The 15,044-nt window shown below is 46.8% G+C and overlaps 2 pseudogenes; both read left to right on the top strand.

Moving 5' to 3' along the window:
* Positions 1 to 3,397: 3,397 nt before the first annotated feature.
* LOC118605032 lies at positions 3,398 to 3,515 on the top strand (annotated as a pseudogene).
* A 4,341-nt stretch (positions 3,516 to 7,856) lies between these two features.
* Positions 7,857 to 7,975, top strand: LOC118606653 (annotated as a pseudogene).
* The last annotated feature ends 7,069 nt before the right edge of the window (positions 7,976 to 15,044 follow it).

Below are 15,044 nucleotides of genomic sequence, written 5' to 3'. Positions count from 1 at the left end.
GCCGACGAGAGTCTACGTTTTAAGTGGCCCCCGTGAAGCGTGCATAGGTTCATTCATTCGTCCACATGTTCATTCAACAAATAATTCATGATCTCTCTCTATGACCCAAGCATACAAATAAGTGTGACTAGGTCATGGTGCCTGCTACGGCTGGCTTGCAGCCTAGAGTGGGGGGAAGAGATGAATAAGCCAATTATGCAGCTGAGAACTAATTACTGCAGGGGAGGAATTTAGGGATGTGTGTGGGGCGAAGAGCTGGAGAAGGCTGTGGGGATCGTGGGCAACACCGAGCCCAAGGGCTCAGGCCATGGGCGTGTTGGGAGACGAAGAGCCAGGCTAAGGCATTCGACCATCACCCTGCAGGTCGTGTGAAGCTTAAAGGAGGTTAAGAGGATATCAGAAAAGCAGCTTCCCGGAGTCCGAAGATGGGCTTTTCCCGCTCCTTCTAAAGGAAGAAAAATGGAGGACTCGGACCAGGTGTACGGTTCTCCTAAGTGGCGGTATCACCCCTAATACTTACCATGATAAGGTATTTTACCCAGGATTAGAACTTCAGGCGAACTCACGGGTTTTTAGGGAAATTGCTTTGCCGGACATCGTCAGTCACTGTGCTCTGATAGCAAACAAATGGTTCCAGCAGCCTGGGAGATAAGTATCACCTTTAATACATGTAGTGTTATGACATATTTAGACTTAGCCTTTTGTCTAAAAACTGGAAGTTTGAGGAGTTCATACCGACATTGCTCACTTTACTGTGAAACACATGGTGAGGCTGTCTGCCGGCGCCTTCTTGGGAGTTTATAACGGTCCGTTGAAGGCCCCACCCAGCGGGTCTGTGTCGCAGAAGGTCACAGCCACGATGGGGGCACCCTTTTGGCGAGACAAAGGCTGAGTGTTCCTGCCGAAGGAATCAGGGGAGCACAAGAAATGCAGCGGTGGCATGAACACCTGGAGGCTGGTTCAGAGGTCCATCCGAGCTGGGAAAGGTGCTGGATTTTGATTCTATGAGGAGGGCCTTGTCCAAAGACTATGAAACTCGAAATCCAGCAGAACGAAACACAGAAACGTTCCCAGCCATTTGCCGTGCCTTACATTGCAAAATCTCGATTATTCTCTTGATGGTAAAACTAAAGAATTATGCTACATGGGGTGGATCTGCGCAGGATGGTTTCATGACAGTAGCATTTTACAGTGAGAATCCTAAAGATGCCTGGAATGCAAGGTAAATCCCTCTCTGGCTAAAGTCAGCAATTATTAGATAAGTTCACATAGTTTTTGGCCCAAAGCTCACTTCAAATGATGAAGATTAGTGGCTGAAATATTGTGGTATTGCTGTGGGACTACAGACTAAAGGGAGATAGATAGATAGATACATACATACATACATACATACATACATACATGATGGATAGGGCAGCTTCACCAGGTCCATGAACAGCCTTTTAAGAAGGAGCTGGTTCATACAACTAGGAATAGTTTGTCAGTGAGAAGATCTTGAAAGCCTGATGCCTGGCTGTTGTCTAGAGCAGCGGTCCCCAATAGGATCCCATCATTATTGCCACGTGGTCCTCAAAAAGTCACTCTCCCGTTTAGCTGCTTATTGCCCCACGACAAGGTTCCGACTCCCTGGGTGGCACACGGGCCCCTCACGAGCCACCTCCACTGTGCCCGTCCCACCTCTACTGTAGCCGAACCAGACCACTCTCCTCCCCGAGAAGACCACGTCCTCTCACGACCGCCTCTCTGCCTTCACATGCTCTCACCGCCTGGCATGTCCTTTCCCGCCTTCTCCCTCTGGCAAACGTCTACTCCGCCTGAAGCAACAGCCTGACTCAGTCCGTTCCGGCCGCCATAACGAGTACCGCAGACTGGGTGGCTATAAGGCAGAAATTTGTTTCTCACAGTTCCAGAGGCTGGCAGTCCAAGGTCAAGGCACCAGCATGGTCACGTTCTAGCGAGAACCCCCTTCCTGGCTCACAGCTGGCGCCTGCTCACTGCGTCCTCACACCGTGGATGGGGTGAGGGATCACCATCTTTGGGGATCGTTATTTTAACACATGAATTGGGGGGGGGGGGGACACATTCAAACCATAGCACAGCCCAAATGTCACCTCCTCTGTGAGGTATTCTCCACCTCCGGAGGCAGTCGGCCATTCCCTTACATGCTTCTGGGGCACGGAGCATGCTGTTCTCATTCTACCTTCGTCATCTCCAGTTTAAAATCGTACTCTTTGTCAATCATCCTCAATGGCCTGGGAAGAACCAGAGACGGGGACCGCATCTTGCTCATCCCTGTAGACCCAATACCCTTGCACTGTGCCGGACATTCGGCTGCCACGTGACTGTTTCGATAAGCTTCAGCTGCCAATGATGATATTAACAGGTATTCTGTTTACTGTCTACTTGTCCTCTGCCTGGTTATTTGCTAAATGAACCAATAAATGCAGCTGTTAAAATGCATATATGACCCCAGGCGAGGGTGGGGGCCTCTGGGAGGCCTCCTCCCTCCAGTAAACAAGAGTGAGATAACTTAATTGTCATCTTGGACTGAGACCCAGGATGAGGAAGTCCAGGCTGATAAACTTTGGTCAGCCAGAGGCCACTGTGGGAGCCTCCCGAGGTGCAGGTGGGGGGACAGGGTGCCCTGAGGTTGGGCTCCTCAGGAGGGAGGGGCAAGGAGAGCAGCCCAGTCAGTGCCAGGGAGGAGAGGGGACATATTGCTTAGTGAGGATGGTAGCCTTGTGTCTGTCTCTTTACCTCTAAAACTGAGAAACGTCCCTGCGTGTTGGATACATCCTCGAAAGAATGGAATAGCAATGACCACGAATAACAGCCATGTGAAAGTTCATCATCTCACACACAAACTCGCCTGAGGAAGACAAAAAGCACAGCCAGTCGGCCTGAAGATCGTTTGCCCTGCCTGTTGAAGAGAAGGGGAGGAGAAGAAAAATAAGGATTAAAAAATACCAGAGACTTTGGAAAATAAATCATCGCTGTTTAGAATCTACCCATTGCATCAACATTCGAAAGTGCTCTCCCCGAGGCCTGGTCTAGCTGGAGCTTGGCGTTGCCTGACACCTGTTTATCTCTTGGTTTATCTCTCAGAGGGAAATATTTGGGGAAAGCAAACTCCTCGCCTTTCCGCTAAAGTGCCTTAGCAACTCCATTCGGCACAAGTCCTGGCTGGCCTGGGAGGCGAGCGGCCCTCCAGATGACCAGTGTCAGAAAACCTGACGCCAGTAAATCCCCATCTTGAATCTGGCTGCACCTGGGATTAGAACATGTCCCCATATACTGTGACTAAAGTACAAAGAGTCTGCTGTACGGCGACATTTCAGCGTAATGACGGGTTGTTTGTCATATCGCTGAAGAATTTTTTCCATAATAAATTAGTCCTGTCTACGGCCACGCCACCCTGAACAAGCCCGATCCCGTCTGATCTCGGAAGCTAAGCAGGATCGGCCTGGTTAGTACTGGGATGGGAGACCGCCTAGGGAGACTAGATGCTGTAGGCATAAAAAATAAAAATTAAGGGATTGTAAACTGACAGGGTCCTTGCAGTCTGTGAGGTCAACCAAGGGCTGCCTCACCTAAAAAAAAAAAAAAAATTAAATTAGACCTAAGGACCTCGAATCCTTTCCCCTGTTTGTGTCTTGAAACAGGACAGCCTCAGCCCTTCCTCGGCCGGGAAATGGGGCCCTTCTGGCCCCTGGCTGCCGCCGTGCAGTTTTCCCATCCCCAGCATCGCGGGGGACACGTGGGCAGAGGGGAGGCCCCGCTGCCACAGGGCGCCATCTTCTGAGCCCAGGGCTCAGAAGTAAACAGGAGACACACCACTCCTTGGCTTCAGTTAATAATAATCATAATAATAAATAAGTATTCTATTTCCTGGCTGCTTATGCTGTGCCAGGCCCTTTACTAAGCACTTTCTATATCATCCCATTTAATCCTCACACCAATCCTGTGGGATTGGCATCGCCATCCCAATTTTTTGAGACTTGCCTAGTCTCCCGGCTACTACCTGGCAGAGTTCAGTTTCCAAGTTCCTAATTTCTCCAACTCTTCAACTCCCTCGAGAGTACCTGGTGAGATGATCCCGATCCTTGAGCAGGGGGCAGTTGCCATACACCCTGGGGATCCGTCAGGTCACCCTCTGCCTTACCTGGGCCTCTTTACCCTTCCCCCCATCCATTCTCACCACCAGGACCCATCTCGACCCCCCACACCTGAGGAAGCATACCCCGATTCTGCCAGGGTCCATGCACCAACTTCATCCCGAGTGCTCTCTCATACCCCCAATACTCGACACTTGGAGTATGATCTATGGACCGGCTGCCTTGGCGCCAATGGCAAGAGATGGGGCTGCTCAGACCCTACCCCAAATCCACATTTTAGCAAGACCCAGGTGACTCCAGTGCACAGAACTCTCTGTAATCTGCTTCACTTATCAACACTTTCGCATGGTTCTAGAGCGGTTTGTCTGGCGGCTCTTTGTCTTTTTGGAGAGATTATGAGTGGAATATTGGTTTGCCCCAATCACTGGAGACTGTCCAAATTGCATGCTGGAACTAGACCTGATAATTTGGGGTCCTTGCCCCACAGGGATCACATGGTAACCCCTGTTGACTGGCAGCCCGACCATCGGCAGTACCTCAAGGACCCAGTGACCTCTGAGGCACCACTGTCCTTGGCCTTTGTTTGGGTACCAGAGGACTTTGGGGCCCTGCAGGGAGGTTCCTGAAAGAAATGACACTTTGATTTTTTTTTTTAATACTAAAAGAGCCAGCCCCACCCTGGCATCCTCCCCCAAGGCTGCCCCTCTGACCCCACCTCTGTCCCAAAGGCCCTGATCTCTCTGTGCGTTGTTGGTGGCGCAGTGGTCAGCATCCAAGAGGGGCCACCTCCTCGGGGCTCTGTAATTTCAGAGCCCTGTTGGAGGAAACTTTACGGGAATCCCGTGCCCTCCCTCAGCTACTGCCACTGCCTCTCCGACAGCTCTCGCTTTTTAAAATCGCCTACTTAAACGCGTGCACCAGCCCTTAGAGGAGAATGGTGTGTTTACTCTTTCTCACTTCCTGTGGGCAGGGTGGGGCCCACGCCAGGCGGCTCTGCAGCAGTTTCTGTGATTCACACTGGGAGTGAGAGGGCCTTTCGGCAGGGAGGGAAGTGATTCGTGTGGTCTTGGAATGCAGGTATGGGTGTATCTTCAGAAGTGTGTGCTGATAAAGGAGCTGTGGGAAGGCAACCCAGCTACAGAAAGCATACTGTGGGTGTGGGTATGTGTCCAAGTGCGCACGCGTGTGGTGTGCTCAGTGTGTGTATGTGTGGTGCGTGTTGTAGGCACCTCCCCTGGACAGATTCAGTTGTTATCATAGTGCCTTGCCTGGCTCCCCACTGAGAGCCAGTTCCAGGCTTTCAGGGTGCAGACGTGGAGGGCCGGTCCTCAAGTCAAACCCAGGGAGGCTGGGCTCCATGCAGCACAAGCCCAGGCCTAGGACGAGGGAGCTCTGGGTCTAAGACGGCACTTGCATTCACTTACGTTTATTTGCAAGACCCTCGAGCCGTGGTGCGAGTGAGCCACCGGTCAGTCCCAGACCAGCCCGGCACAGGCTGCGGACAGTGCCGCTGTGGAAGGCAGCAGCGGGGTGGAGAGTCCACATCTGGTGTGGTGACGATTCGTGTGTCAGGGCTTTCTTTCTCCCTTCTCTATTTCAGAGGTGGTGCGGAAGGGTTAGGAGAGTGGAGTCTGGAGCTAGTCTGTGCGGGTTCCAACCCAGTTCTGCCACCTACGAGATGCAGAGTCTTTGGAAAGCTGCTTAACCTCTCTGTGCCTCAGTTTCTTCCTCTATAAAATGGACAATAATAGCATCCACCTCATAGGATTGCTGTGAGGACTAAAAGCATTATTCATGTAAAGAACTTAGAATGGTGGCCAGCATATGGCAAGCGCTCCATATTAACCATCCTTCTTTGGGAACAAGAATCGATGTCCTACAGAGTATCAGGGATGGGGAGGGGGGACGCATCTTACTCTTCTGAAAACCAAGAGATAAAGTTCATCCAAAGATTCTTCTACACTGTGAAAAGGAAAAAAAAAAAAAGAAAAGAAAAAAAGACCAGCACACATGTCACTTCCTGTTGTCGGGGACGCATTTTCAGATCATGTGGTGGTGTGGCAGCAAACCCCTAACTCTACTTCAGGAGAACAACTCACCTTAGGGAAATAGTAAACCTACGGGCTGGTTCTCAAACCTTTCTACTTTTTCATTTTTAGAAATAACTTAATGGTTTGTTAAAATTCAAAGAATATCAGCATTCTGAACCTATACCCAAGAGTTTTCAGTTGATATTTCTATGTAAAACATAGGGCTTTGAGGAGGAGGGACATGTCTCAAAACTAAGTGTATTTGGATTTCTGTATCTTTTTACAGAAATACCAAACATCAATTCTCTATTTTCAGAGCCTGCCTGCCTTGAATCTATTTAAAATCCATGTAATTGGATGGTGCAAAACCTTGTTCATCTTTGTGCATTCGTGCACTCAACAAGCACTTATTACGTATCTACTACATGCCAAGTTCTGCGTTAGATGCTACTGGAGTTGTAGGATGCAAGAGATTAGGGCCCTGTCTCAGAGACTGGAACCAGTACACCACATGCATGCACTATACCGGGATAGGATCGATAAAAGAAGTACAGACGATACTATAACACGTTCTCGTCAGGGTTAGCTAACTGGTTTGAAATGATAAAATCAAATCCAATAACGTTTCTGAATGTAGACACAATTTCTGTTGAGATGCTCGGAGGCATAATCACTATTCAACGGGAAACGGGGGGGTGGACTTTAGAGCAGTGGTCCCCAACCTTGTTGGCACTGGGGACCGGTGCTCTTATGAGGATCTAATGCCTGATGATCTGAGGTGGAGCTGAGGCGGTGATGCTGGTGCTGGGGAGCGGCTGCACAACGCTGTGTCCACTGCTCACCTCCGGCTGCAGTTCAGTCTGTGGCCCGGGGGTTGGGTATCCCTGTTTCAGAGGCTCAGAGAGAGTCACAGTCACACAGACCACAGCCCGACAAGCCAAACGCTGGTAACCAACTGAGAAAAGGAAAGAACTTTGTCTCCTTAGGCAAATGATTTCTTAGGTGGCGACGGAAAGCCAACACAGCATTTTAAAAATAGAATAACATTCCCTTTTATAAACACTGTTTACTAGACTATCATGAATCAGTGTAAATTCCGTGTGTACTTCTTGTTCCAAGAAAATACACTGCTTTCACAAAACCAGAAGAGCACACTAGGTCTTTAGAGAAAAAGGGACTGTTGTCACTTGCAACCTATTGCCTAGCAACAAAACAGCAAGGTCTCACACCTTTCCCTGGTCCTAGACACACAGGGCCTCGCCCTCCCTGCTCATTCTTCCTGACTTACGAATACAGTGTTCTTTTAATAGGGTCTGTGGTTGGAACAACTAACTGGGTTTTAAGGTTTTATTTTAAAACACCCGTCATTATGAAGTCCTGCCAATTGCTAAGAATTTAATCACATAGTCAGAGTGTGTGAAAAAGCCATGATATGGTAAAATAAGAGGGTTCCTTTTCTTTCTTTCTTCCTTCCTTCCTTCCTTCCTTCCTTCCTTCCTTCCTTCCTTCCTTCCTTCTTTCTTTCTTTCTTTCTTTCTTTCTTTCTTTCTTTCTTTCTTTCTCTCTTTCTTTTTTCCTTCTGTTTTCTTACACAGCCCTCCCCTTACTGAAAATTTCTCAGGAATGTCACTCTTTTTCCTATTAGCCAGAGGTGCCGGCGTACAGTCCTTCTCCTCTGCCTTTCATGTGCAGTATGAAAATAAAATCATGGGTCTACGGCCATGCTGCCCTGAACAAGCCTGATCCTGTCTGATCCCGGAAGCTAAGCAGGGTAGGGCCTGGTTAGCACTTGGATGGGAGACCACCTAGGAAGACCAGGTGCTGTAGGCATAAAAAATAAAAAAGTAAGGGATTGTAAGCTGACAAGGTCCTTGCAGTCTATGAGGTCGACCAAGGATTACCGCTCCTAAATAAAAAATAAATAAATAAAAATTAAGAAAAGAAAAGAAAATCATGCGACATAGTGCCCCCTTTCAGGTGCTAAATCCACCAGTGAAAACCCAAGTCCGTTTCAATGCCACATTCATCTCACTGCCTGATGCCAAGTCAAAACGAGCAAGTTCCCCCACTTGCAGACGTGTGTATAACAGAGCCGTTGGTCACGATGTTTGGAGCAAGTTGCTAACCAACATTCTATAGAACAGAGTGTATTCAGTGATATGACTCACAGATAAATTACTTCACCCTCACGGACCTCACACTGGGTGTGCCATTTGCTCTAGATTGACTCAGTGCTTAACCCTTCCAGGTATGGGGAAATTCCCCTTTTCCTCCACAAAGTCTCAAACATTTCTGAGCGGTGGCACGGGTATCCGTGGGAGGGAAGATGGTGAAGTCCGGGGCTACTCCGCTCAGAGCTGGATTAGCCGTGTCTCAGTACGTATATGTTTCAGCTATCGAAGGGGGCGCTGGTGACGGAAAAATGAAAATTTCAGCAGTTCGGCAGGTAGACATAAAAAACGGGAATACCTTTTTCCTCTGTACCACTGCAGGCAGTTTTACATTCAAGAAAAGGTCAATATTTTACATGTTATTCCATCCCATGTTTATTGCCCTTTTTGAAACAGACATCGAAGGTGTGTTTTTCTTGTCGGCATTCCCAGGTCGTAAACCCCTCACGCTAGCTGACAAGGAGGGAAGGTTCTGTGTACCCCGCTCTGTGTTTGCTCCGTTCAAAGGTTTGTGAACGTTCTCCCGAGCGAATAAACCGGGACGGCCTTGCGGCATCGGCGCGAGTCCGTTCAGCTTCAATTGTTAAGGACGTGCTTTGTTATCTGGTGATCGGTCATTTTCTTCCCATCTTCTTTTTCCCCGTCTAAGATTGGTTTTAATAAGAGTCCGATGACTTGTGATAATACTAAAGGCCAAAATATTTCATTCAGCCTCTGAAATACTGGTATAATTGTAATACCACTAATGGAGGACTGATGATTTCTGCAGGAATTAAGAAGAATCTGGAGTCACAAGCTGACCCAAGATACTGAGAAAGTAGGTTTTTTAAAAAAAAAAAAAGACATTTTTTGGAACATTTTTAGGTTCACAGAAAAATTGAAGTGAAAAGCACAGAGATTTCCCAAACGCCGCTGTCCCCACACACGTGTAGTCTTCCCGTTATCGGTATCCCCCACCAGGGCGGTACTTTTGTTACAACCGATGGACCTGCATGGACACGTCGTCCTCACCCGAAGTCCGCGGGTTAACCTTAGGGTTCACGCTCGGCGTTGCCCGTGCTCTGGGTTCGAACAGATGCGCGACGCCAGGGATTTGGCATTGTAGCATCACTCCGAGTGTTTTCTCTGCCCTAAACGTCCTCTGCACCCAGCCCGTTCGTCCCCCCCTTCCGATCCCTGGAAACCACTGGTCTTTCTACTGTCGCCATAGCTTTTGGCTTTCCCAGATGTTGGGATCATGCTGTGCGTAGCGTTTTCCGATTGGCTCCTCTCGCTTACCGATATGCATTTGAGTGTCCTCCATGTCTTCCATCGCTCGATGGCTCGTAACCTTTTTAGTGCCGAATAATACTGTATGTTCTGGATGTTACACAGTTTATTTGTTCATTCTCCCGCGGGACAGCTTTGCTGCTCTCCGGTTTGGGCAGTCGTAAGTAAAAGCGCTACAATCGTCCATGGGCAGGATTTTGCATGAACGTACGTTTTCAGCTCCTTTAGATAAATACCAAAGGTCACGGTCGCTGGATTGTACGGCGAGAGTGTTTAGTTTTGTCAGAAACTGCCACGCTGTCTTCCAAAGTGGCCGCGCCATTTTGCACGTTTACCAGCAACGAATGAGAGTTATTACTCCACATCTGTGTCAGCATTTGATGCTGTCAGTGTTTTGGATGTGGGTGATTCTCGTAGGTGCTCAGGGCTGTCTCGTCGTTGTTGTCATTTGCATTTCCCCGGTGACGTGTGCCGTGAAGCATGTTTTCATATGCTCACTCGCCTGCGGCAGATCCTCTCTGATGAGGTTTGGCTCGTGTTTTAAATCAGGTTGTTTGTTTGTTTATTGTTGAGGGGAAATCGTTGTAAGGGGTAAGTTAATCTCTTTATCCCCCACAGTGCTTTGTGGGGTCTATATCTCCAGACCCCACAAAGCATTGAGGCTTCACCTCTCATAACAGTCATCAGTCTGGCCCGGGGCGCGACCTCAGGCCAGTTACTTCACATCTCTTCTGCTCAGGTTCCTTCTCCATAAAAATTAAGATCGTAACAGTCCTAACGTCTACGCGTTTGGACGGATTATGTTGATAACGCTCTTAGCACAGTGCGGGGTACACCAGGCGACTCCATAGGGAACACTGCTTTTCATTAATAGGAAGCGAACCGTGGCATGGGATTATCAGATGAAACTAGGTTTTAAGAATAGGAGTGTCGGCCAGTGTGGCTTGTATATTAGTTTGCTAGGAATGCCATGGCAAAATACCACAGGCCATGGCTGAAATAACGAATTAATTTTCTCACCGTTATGGAGAACAGAAGCCTGAGGTCAGGGGGTCGAAGGGTTGGTTTCTTCTGAGGCCGGTCTCCTTGGCTTGCAGATGGCCACCTTCTCCCTGCGTCTCCCTTTGATAGATGTATATATGTATGTCCTATTGGATTAGGGCCCCCCCTTAATGACCTAATGTTAATTTATTTACTTCTTTAAGGCCCTATCTCCAAATACAGTGACATTCTGAGGGGTTAGGGGTTAGGACTTCAATCTATAAACTTGGTGGTGGGGAGGGAGGACACAATTCAAACCATCAGCGTCTGGAAAGTCTACCTACTTCGATTAGGCTTTTTCAGGAAGATGAAATAATTCTCCCTACCCCGCTCTGTCCTCCCTGAACTCAGCTTTCCAGGGCTTCGCACATGAGGCAGCTGGCACTGGCAAACGGAACAAGCAAAAGCTGCCTTGTGAAACAGAGTCCAAAATGCACAGCCCCATGTGCTGCGGGTGTCCCCCAAAGTTCACGTGTTGGAGTCCTAACCCACAGGACCTCAGAATGTGATCTCATTTGGAGAGAGGGTCCTTATAGAGGTAATCGAGGTTAAAACGTGGTCCTTAGGGTGGGCTCTAATCCAATACGACTGTCATAAAAGGGGGAAATTTGGGCCCAGGGACACACAGGAAGGGGGATGTTGTAAGACTCATCCATAAGCCCAGAGGGAGGCTGGAGCAGCTCCTCCCCGCAGCACCCAGACACCTCGATCTGGGGCTACTATCCTCTAGAACTGTGAGAAAATAAATGTCTGTTGCTCAAGTCGCCCAGACTATGGTACTCTGTTATGGTGGCCCTAGCAAAGGAAGATGCCATGCTTCCTTCATTTACTGGACAATCATGCAATCAGCTACGGTGTGCTAGGCCTGGAGATGCAATGCTAGATAATATGCATGTCCTCGCCGTAAGGAGTTTTTAGGCTTTGCAGGGTAGGGAAGGCAATTACTTTAAAAAATCATTTGGGTACAGTGTGACTGGTGTTCCATTTCCTTGTTAGTTGGAAATACATTTTCAGCTTTTATTTTAATTTGGTGGCAAAACACTGACTTTTGCTAAGAGGGAGTCATTGTCCGGGGCCGGGGCGGGGTACGTCAGGCCTCCCACCTGTCTCCTGCCTGCTGCCCTAGCTGCCTGATTGCCCACGCTGGTCCTTCCTCCACAGTCCTGGGAAAGGCAGATCAGGTCTTGCCACAGCGTAAGCCGCCCCACCCCTCTCGGGCTTACAGCATGTCACTGACCTCCCATTTCACCAAGTCTGACTCCCTGAAATGCCACACACCCTGGCATGGTCTCCTGCTTCAGCCCGGCTGGACTCACTGCCTGACAAGAACCTCAGCTTGTCATTCCTTTTGCCTGCATCTCTACCCTCCCTGTGACCTGGTCCACCCACCTCCCTTCAGACCTTGCTTATTCCCCATTTTTCCCGGAGAGCTTTCCTTGAGCACCCGGCGTACGGCAAGTCTCCCTTTAACACCAGCACCATGGGCATCTATCCGTCTTCTTATCACGATTGAGGTTTTTCCTTTATTTTTATAATTGTTGGATTTCTCTGAGCTCTATGAAGGCACGTCGATGTCTGTTCACGATAGTATCCTCAGTGCTGGGGCGCGTAGTTGGGGCTTGATAAATACTGGTTGAATAAATCAATGAATAAACGAGTGGGCCAATACTGATGGCTAGAATTTCCAATTTGGGAAGCAAGCTATAGTATTTGAAAAATAGTCAAGTATTAGTGAATATGGGCAGAATCAGTGCAAATTTGTATATTATTGTGGAAACAAACTTTGCAAAGTTGTTTATTGTTAAAAATCTCTTTTATCTGTGAAAATTAATTTCTTCCTTTCACACTTTGAATATATTTCCTGAATATTTACTTAATAGTCTATTCACTAGAAAATCTCTCATCATGTTTAGAGAATTTTTATGGAATTCTATTCTCTTTTTTAAATAGTTGGACACCTGTTGATCGGTAACAAGTCACTAGATTTCATGCTGGACTACGAATTTTCTAGGCCTTTTTAATTTAATTTGAATTAATTAGGTATTGAATGAGTTTGAAGGACTGTAGGGCAAAGGTGCGTCCCCTCCATAATTGATTTACCAAAGGTTTATTGGCTTATGCTGATGTAAAGAGGATTATGAGTCTAGAGCCCAGCACCGGAGGAGTTGGTGACCTGCCACAGGACACATAAATGTAAACAAATATTACAGGACAGCAAGATAACGGCCACCAGAGGAATGTGCAAAGTGCTATCAACTTCACACCAAACCCAGGACTTACACAATTACCCCGACTCTCCGCATTTCAGTAAGTATCACAGTCAGAGAAGGAAATACGCCGGATGGGACAAGACCGTTCGCCCACTGGCAGAGAACAAATCATTTGCTCTTCATCTTCCTTACCTTCTAGGAAAAGTAAGCTAACGCGCTTCTTTATTTTATCAACTTTAATGAGAAAATCGCTTCCTCTCTCCTTGTCATTTCTTCCTCCTCCTCCCCCCTCCTTTGTCTGCCACGGCCTTTCCCCAGGGCGTAATTATTTTTCACTTTATGGTTGGTCTTTTGGCACCGTATTCCCTAAGTGAGATGAATTCATATCCCCACATCACCTGACTTTCCAGTGATCTTCCTTGATTTCTGGCTTTCTTGAACATGCAAATAACTATTTCCCTATCTAGATAAAATTTAAGAATTTGGAGTGAATAGGGAAGTCAGAATCCTAAGATACAGTTTTGATCTTTCAATAAGGTTTGGAGTATATTTACTACAGCTGTTTAAGCAACGTGGATAGGAAATAAAAATTGAGACAGGAAGTCAAAGTGCTAACCCGTTCGACACAAATGTTCTTCTAGCTACAAGCATAATTTTTTGCTAGCTGCTTCTATTCTGGCCCCATCGGGTAAAACTGCTCAGGCGAGTCCAAATGTTTTTCAGAAACATTTTTTAATCTGATATATTTTTTAATCTGCCAGGTGCAACTAAGTTCTGAAAATATGAGAAAGCAAAGCTATGATAAAGTATCTGCATTCATAATTTATAGAAAGCAGAGTTTCTTGTTATGTAATTGCTTACTGAAAGCTGCCCCTTCTTGAGAGCAGAGGGGGTACGGAGGTGCCCTGCTGGGGACGGCAGCCTCTTTACCTGTTGGGTAACCATTTCCTTGGACCCCAGCAACGACTCCTTAGCCAATCATAGAGAAATACATGATAAGGCAACTGGTCATTCATTCGATCATTCACTCATTCAACTAATATTTGTTAAGTGCACTGTTCTAGGCCCCACAGAAAAAGAAGTGAACACAGCAAGCAAAGCACCTGCCTCCATGGAGTTTACATTCTAGCAAGCAAAACAGACCATGAATATGCAGACAAATAACTGTATGCATTAATATCAGTGGCATTGTGTTATGAAGAAATTAAAGCAGAGGAAGTGGTAAGAACTAATAAGAGGTGATGTTTTAAATACAGTGAACAAGAAGGGCTCTCTGAGGAAGTGACACTTAATCACACACCTGAAGGAAGCGAGAGCTGTTAAATATCTGGAAGGGCGACCCAGGCAGGGGACAGAGCATGCGCAATGGCACAAAACAAGAATATGCCCAAGATCTGTTGTGTAGAAACTTTTTTTTTTTAAATCAAACCAGGAGCAACACATTCTAAGTTCATGTCGAATAACATCAAACACTTCTTAGCTTGCTCAGTGATTCATTACAGTTATGAGAAGGGGTCAATATGGATTCGACAGAATCCATGGCCTTTATTGCGTTGAGGTAATTTCCTTTATTCATAGTTTATTGAGTGTTTTTATCATGAAACGTTGTCGAATTTTGTCAAACGCATTTTCTGCGTCAATTGAGATGAGCATGTGGAATTTTTTTCTTCATGCTATTAATGGAGCATATTGTATTATTTGATTTTGTTGTGTTGAACCATCCTTGCAGTCCATCAATAAATCTCATTGGGTCATGCCTGCCTCATTGGGTTATGCTGTATAATAAATCCTTTTCACATACTGTTGAATTTGGTTTGCTAGTATTTTGTTGAAAATTTTCGTAGCAGTCTTCAGCAGGAATGTTGGTCTGCAGTTTTCTTCACTTGTAGTATCTTTGTTGAATTCTGAACTTCAGGATATTGTTGGCCTCGTAAAATCAGTTTGAAAGTGTTCCCTTCTATAAGTGTTTGGTGGAATTCTCCAGTGAAGCCATCAGAGATGCTGGGCTTTTCTTTCCTGAGAGTGTTTTGATTTACTGATTCAATCTCCTTACTAAGTTGTAAGTCTTTTAGTTTGTTTTCTTTCATGCTTCAGTCTTGTTGCATGTTTCTGGGAAATTCTTCATTTCTTTTATGTTGTCTAATTTGTTGGCATATAATTATTCATAATAGCCTCGTATGATCCTTTTCCTTTTTATGACATCAGTTA

This window comes from Rousettus aegyptiacus, unplaced genomic scaffold (genome assembly GCF_014176215.1).
Source record: "Rousettus aegyptiacus isolate mRouAeg1 unplaced genomic scaffold, mRouAeg1.p scaffold_m13_p_1, whole genome shotgun sequence".
In the NCBI taxonomy this organism is placed as follows: domain Eukaryota; kingdom Metazoa; phylum Chordata; class Mammalia; order Chiroptera; family Pteropodidae; genus Rousettus; species Rousettus aegyptiacus.
Note: the sequence above shows the minus strand (reverse complement) of the source record. Positions and strands in the feature narration are given on the sequence as shown.